Source organism: Hyperoodon ampullatus (genome assembly GCF_949752795.1).
Source record: "Hyperoodon ampullatus genome assembly, chromosome: 3".
NCBI lineage: Eukaryota > Metazoa > Chordata > Mammalia > Artiodactyla > Ziphiidae > Hyperoodon > Hyperoodon ampullatus.
The window spans coordinates 105,653,215-105,659,214 of NC_136916.1; positions in this window are offsets into that span (position 1 = coordinate 105,653,215).

A 6,000-nucleotide genomic window follows, 5' to 3' on the forward strand; every position below is an offset into this window, starting at 1 on the left:
AGTATTAAAAATCCTCCCATGTCGACCGTTCCGGCAGAGTTCATGAGCTGGTATAGCATTACAGGTCTTTCAGCAGATGTGGGCTTTATAAATAAGGCACCGGTTGTGCAGACACTTTAGTACCATCAGAAATACACTGGCGAATGTATTAAAATATTTATGTCTGGCAGATTTGAGGATACAGGAGAGAAGGCTGTAGGGACATTATCTTCAAGTATCTGAAAATAGGAGGAAATTCAGGGTGGGAGAGGGGAATGGAAAGAAGTAAGAATAATGGAAAAGAGGTTCATTTAGTATAATTGTGAGCAGCTGTGAGGAGTAGCGTGGAAACAAAATTACCCGGAAGAGGTGGCAGCCTCAGCGTTCGCAGCTCTTATTTAGTGTTATCTGAAACAGGGGGGGAAAAAAGAAAAGACCCCCACTCTGGTCCCAGGAAAGAATGACACAAAATCTGGTGGAATGGGGCCTTTCACAGCTTCTAATACTTTTGCATCTATAAATTATTAGAAAGGCAGACTGGAGAGGGGGTGGGGAGTTATAAGCACCTCTCTGATCATGAAGCAGATTGTTTATGTTAAGAGATTACTTATTTCCATACTGATACTGTATATTGGCTTCTGTGAAGAATTTTACCCAGAAACTACTGCCTTATGTGAGAGCAATGACACTTATTTATAATTGCAAAGTACTCTGAAAAAAACAGCAAGAAGCAATATAGCAGACAACACTGTAAGTCTAAAATGAAATTATTTTGAATCTGTATTACATACATTATGCAAAAGCACTTGATTTGAAAGTGGGTCTAAAAAATAAAGTTCCCCAAGCTGACCACTAAGTACAGAAATTGGCCTCACTCTTTGTAGAATGTTCCAAAAGATTTTGGATTTTCAGGGAAGTAAGTAATTCCTTAAAATGGGGATAGTTGAGCTATTGTAGGAAGGGCTTTTCCACATGGGGTAAAGTCCAATCGGCAATCTTTTCCACTTCGCCCCTTGACCACTCAGCAAGTATTAAGAGGTTTCAAAGGTTAGGAGTTCAACGGCTTCTCCTTCTGCAGTTCAAGATATAGCAAATTGAAAGCATCAGCAAAAAAAAAAAAAAAAAAAAAAAAAAAAAAAAAGTGCGGGTGGTGATGTAAAAAGGATTTTTAACAAAAAGAACAGACAAAGCAGGGAATATATAGCACAAAACTCCATGGGAGGGGATGAGTCATGGGAAATGAAAAAATTTTGAATTGCTTTTGGCCTTTCCTGACAATATCAGAAAGCATCAACCATCTGGTTTGAAGACTTCTGCTCAAATTTCAATGTCAAGTTATAAAACAAATAATCTTTCTGCTCTCAAACATGAATTCCTTCAGTAATGTTTCAATTCAAGTGGTGTAGATATAATATGAGATAAAACATGAATGTGATGAATTTGAGGTCTCTTGCCAAAACTGGTGCAAACTGATCACAATATGGTAAGCTTTAGCCACCTCAACGTATGAACTAAGAAGCTAAAGGGAGAGTGGGATAAAATACAACTTTGGGATGCAATGGTATTAAGCACACCCAATTGGAAAGAAAGGGTTTTTGAAATTTAATATTTCTATTTCTTTAGCACTTGGAGCTTACAAGTGGCTTATCATTATCTATTAATGGTACAATGTAAAAGGTGGAAAAGGAATCTCCCCACCCCACCCCCTAAATAAACAGGACCGGTTATTCATATTATAAGGCTTCCTTCAGGTTTGGATCTTTTTGTGAAATAAATCCTAAGTGTGTCAAAATTCCACATGGTTCACATTGAACGCAGGAGAGAAAAGTCTTCGCGAGATATGTTGAGAAAAATCTATAGAAATAATTAACTGCAGGTTATTAAATTTTTAACACTGAGTTCTTTTTTATTCATAACTCGATTCTACATTTGCCTTTATAATTTAAAATCTGTTGTCTACATTTAAATAGTACATTATCTACAAACTGTTTTCTGCACAATATCTTGATTTTTTTCCCCCTCATTAAATACTTTGGGGAGACAAGGCTGTAATTTTTCCTTATTTTAAAGATTAGGAAGCTGAAGCTCAGAGAATGTCTTACCTGAGGACAAAGATAAGACACCTTTGGACAAGTGGGATATCAGTGGTTTACACTGAGATCTTCCCAGGACACTACAGCTACTTGCTGATGCCTCAGCTTATTCTGAGGGAAACAGAAGACCTTTGATCAGGGCCATGTCCACGCTTCTTGAATTGGTGTCATAACTGTGCTTTTAGAGACCCGCCTTGATGCCACACCTAACACCCATTCAGTGAGACTCACAGGTCTTAATCTGCCCCCCACCGCTCCATTTGTCACCCCTTCCCATAGTCCTCGGTTTGGTCAGTTTCCAAGTACTTTAGTACAACTCTGTTTCCAATATCTGAGTCACTGTTTACTGTTGTTTTTCATGCTGAAGATGCGAAGAAATTGATCTTTTTACCCAGGGAAAGTGTGGGTAAGAGGGTCGCTTTCTTAGGAATCTGTACTTAGGAAGAGAAAGGCTGTGTGAGGCTGACATCTACTGCACAAAGAGGGATATGGCATGGGGGCATGCTGCTTGTATGGAAGCTGAACAAAAACGCTGTCATGTTTCAATATTCCCTTTTTGAAACAACAGGTAAGAAGTATCTGTTAATGCAAAGGGGTAGAGTTAATGCACAAAGCACATTCACTCCATTCTTGACTTTTATTTTTTTTCCTGCCACACCGCACGGCTTGCTGGATCTTAGTTCCCCAGCCAGGCTTCGAACCCAGGCCCCGGCAATGAACTTGCTGAGTCCTAACCACTGGACTGCCAGGGAATTCCCTTGACTTTTTTTTTTCTGGACCCAATAGACAAGCACTTTATTCTTGTTCTTTGTAGCAGACCTAAAAGGTCTGAGGTCACTAAGAAAAGACCCAAATCTCTTCTGGGAGGGAACTCACAGTCCATGTTCCCACTCTACTCTTCTTCTCGCACCTACCTGCCCAGAGTCAGAAGGAAACCCTGATTTCAATGAAAGCCAGCTTTCTTCTTAGAATTCCAGCGACCACTGCCTATAGTCAAACAGTGGCTTCCTGAGCTAGTGGTTCTAAGAGACTTTATTTCATTAAAAATGGAAAGCAGGGCTTCCCTGGTGGCGCAGTGGTTGAGAGTCCGCCTGCCGATGCAGGGGACATGGGTTTGTGCCCCGGTCCGGGAGGATCCCACATGCCGCAGAGCGGCTGGGCCTGTGAGCCATGGCCGCTGAGCCTGCGCATCCGGAGCCTGTGCTCTGCAATGGGAGAGGCCACAACAGTGAGAGGCCCGCGTACCGCAAAAAAAAAAAAAAAAAAAAAGGAAAGCAGATGAAAATTAGTGAGCAAAGAAGAAGGAAGTAAGAAAGAAAAGGCCAAAACAGGTAAGAAAAAAAGGAAGATGAAATGAGGAGATACTCTCAGTTAATAAGCCCTTTTTAGGGTATGCTCTGTTTGCCTTTCGGACATATTCCTAAATTCAAAGGAAGTTGTATCTTCTAGGGTTTATGTAGTCCTGAGAATCTGGATGGAGCAGACCCTGTTCTGTTATGATGGTCCATTAGTTCATGCTCTTCTGGAGATAATGATGAATTCTTGCTCTGACACTAGAGACAAAAATTCCAGCAGATTACTGTTCTGTCTGCTGCACTTGGCCAACCCAGCACCAGTGGGAAAGAAGTAAAGATGCATTCCCTGAGGCAGGCTGCACGTCCTTCACTCCTTCACTGGGCCCATCTGTCATGGCGACTTGGTATTCTTTTTAAGGATTTAGGTGACTTCAGTTCTGAGTACTTAAATATGGAAACTTCCACCTCTTCATTGGTTTTCACTGAAGATTTGTGTTTACCAAAGATGAGAGCCCCTGTCTTTTTTTTTTTAAAATAAATTATTTATTTATGGCTGCATTGGGTCTTCATTGCTGTGCGCAGGCTTTCTCTAGTTGTGGGGAGCAGGGGCTACTCTTCGTTGTGGTGTGCAGGCTTCTTATTGCGGTGGCTTCTCTTGTTGTGGAGCACGGACTCTAGGTGGGTGGGCTTCAGTAGTTGTGGCACGCGGGCTCAGTAGTTGTGGCTTGCTGGCTGTAGAGCACAAGCTCAGTAGTTGTGGTGCATGGGCTTAGTTGCTCTACGGCATGTGGGATCTTCCCGGACCAGGGCTCAAACCTGTGTCCCCTGCATCGGCAGGCAGATTCTTAACCACTGTGCCACCAGGGAAGTCCTGAGAGTTCCTGTCTTTTAAGATGTGGAAGAGAAGTTCCCTGAGGTCAGAGATTTGTTTTGTTCATTGCTGCAACCCCAGTACCTAAAGTGGTACCTGGCACTCAATCAATATAATTGAATGGGGCTTCCCTGGTGGCGCAGTGGTTAAGAATCTGCCTGCCAGTGCAGGAGACACAGGTTCAAGCTCTGGTCCGGGAAGATTCCACATACTGCAGAGCAGTTAAGCCTGTGCCCCCCAACTCCTGAGCCTGCGCTCTAGAGCCCGCAAGCCACAACTACTGAGCCTGCGTGTCACAACTACTGAAGGCCGCATGCCTAGATCCCGTGCTCCACAATGAAGAGTAGCCCCCGCTCCTCGCAACCAGAGAAGAGCCCGCGCACAGCAACAAAGACCCAATGCAACCAAAAATAAAATAAATAATAAAATAAATAAATTAAAAAATATATATAATTGAATGAATGAATGAATAAATGGTGATGTGCATTAATGCATAATAAATACATAAATTACATAATTACTGATGGACTGATGTGCCGACTAATTGTAGCAAGATGTAGTCCTCAGTGCCTGGAGAGGGACTGGAATGTGGAAAGAGGGGAAAAACACCATCCAGGGTTTGACTTAAAGATCATTTCTTATAGAGCACAGATCTCAAGCAGGCCCTCAACACTGCCCAGCGATCCTACCACATTCCTTTGGTCATTGCCTCTTCCACTTATCTCCTCCTCTCTGCAAACCAACACCATCCCCCAAATCCTCACTTTCAGTTGACATCCTTGCTTATTGTTTCATGGTGAGAAAATAGAAATAAGCGGAAAAAAACATCCACATCCTGGGGCTTCCCTGGTGGCGCAGTGGTTGAGAATCTGCCTGCTAATGCAGGGGACACGGGTTCGAGCCCTGGTCTGGGAGGATCCCACATGCCGCGGAGCAACTGGGCCCGTGAGCCACAACTACTGAGCCTGCGGGTCTGGAGCCTGTGCTCTGCAACAAGAGAGGCTGCGATAGTGAGAGGCCCGCGCACTGTGATGAAGAGTGGCCCCCACTTGCCACAACTAGAGAAAGCCCTCGCACAGAAACGAAGACCCAACACAGCAAAAATAAATAAGTAAATTAATAAACTCCTACCCCCAACATCTAAAAAAAAAATTAAGAAAAAAACAAAACAAAAAAACAAACAAACAAAACATCCACATCCTCCTACCACTAAATCTGTACATCTTTCCCCACATACTCGACCTCCCCTCCCATAGAAACAGATGTGGTGTCCATGCTCCTGTGTATCTATCTCCCTGACTTGTGCACTAGATTCCCTGTCCTTTCTTACCTACTCATGAACTTTGCTCCTGCAATTACTCCTCTCTCTCCTGCATTATCAGTTTTTTACTCTCTCCTGGATTATTCCTATCAGCATGCAAATATGCTGTAATAGCTTCTGTTTAAAAAAACAAAACTAATAGAACTTCCCTTGACTTTACTTCCCTATTCAGCTGCCACCCAACTTCTCTGCTCCCCTGTTTTCACTTCTTCACCTCCATTCATGCTTGAATCCACTAGTCTTAAGCTTTTGTCCCTATCCCCATGATGAAGCCATTCCTGTCAAGGTCACCAATAGCCACCGCAGGGCCCAATCTAGCAAGCGTTTCTCAGTCTTCGGCTTACTGATCTCACAGCAGCCCTGGCTCCTGGGATCCACTCTTCTGGCTTTCCCCTACCTCACTGGCCTCTTAGGCTCCTCAGCTGGATCCTTTTCTCTTCC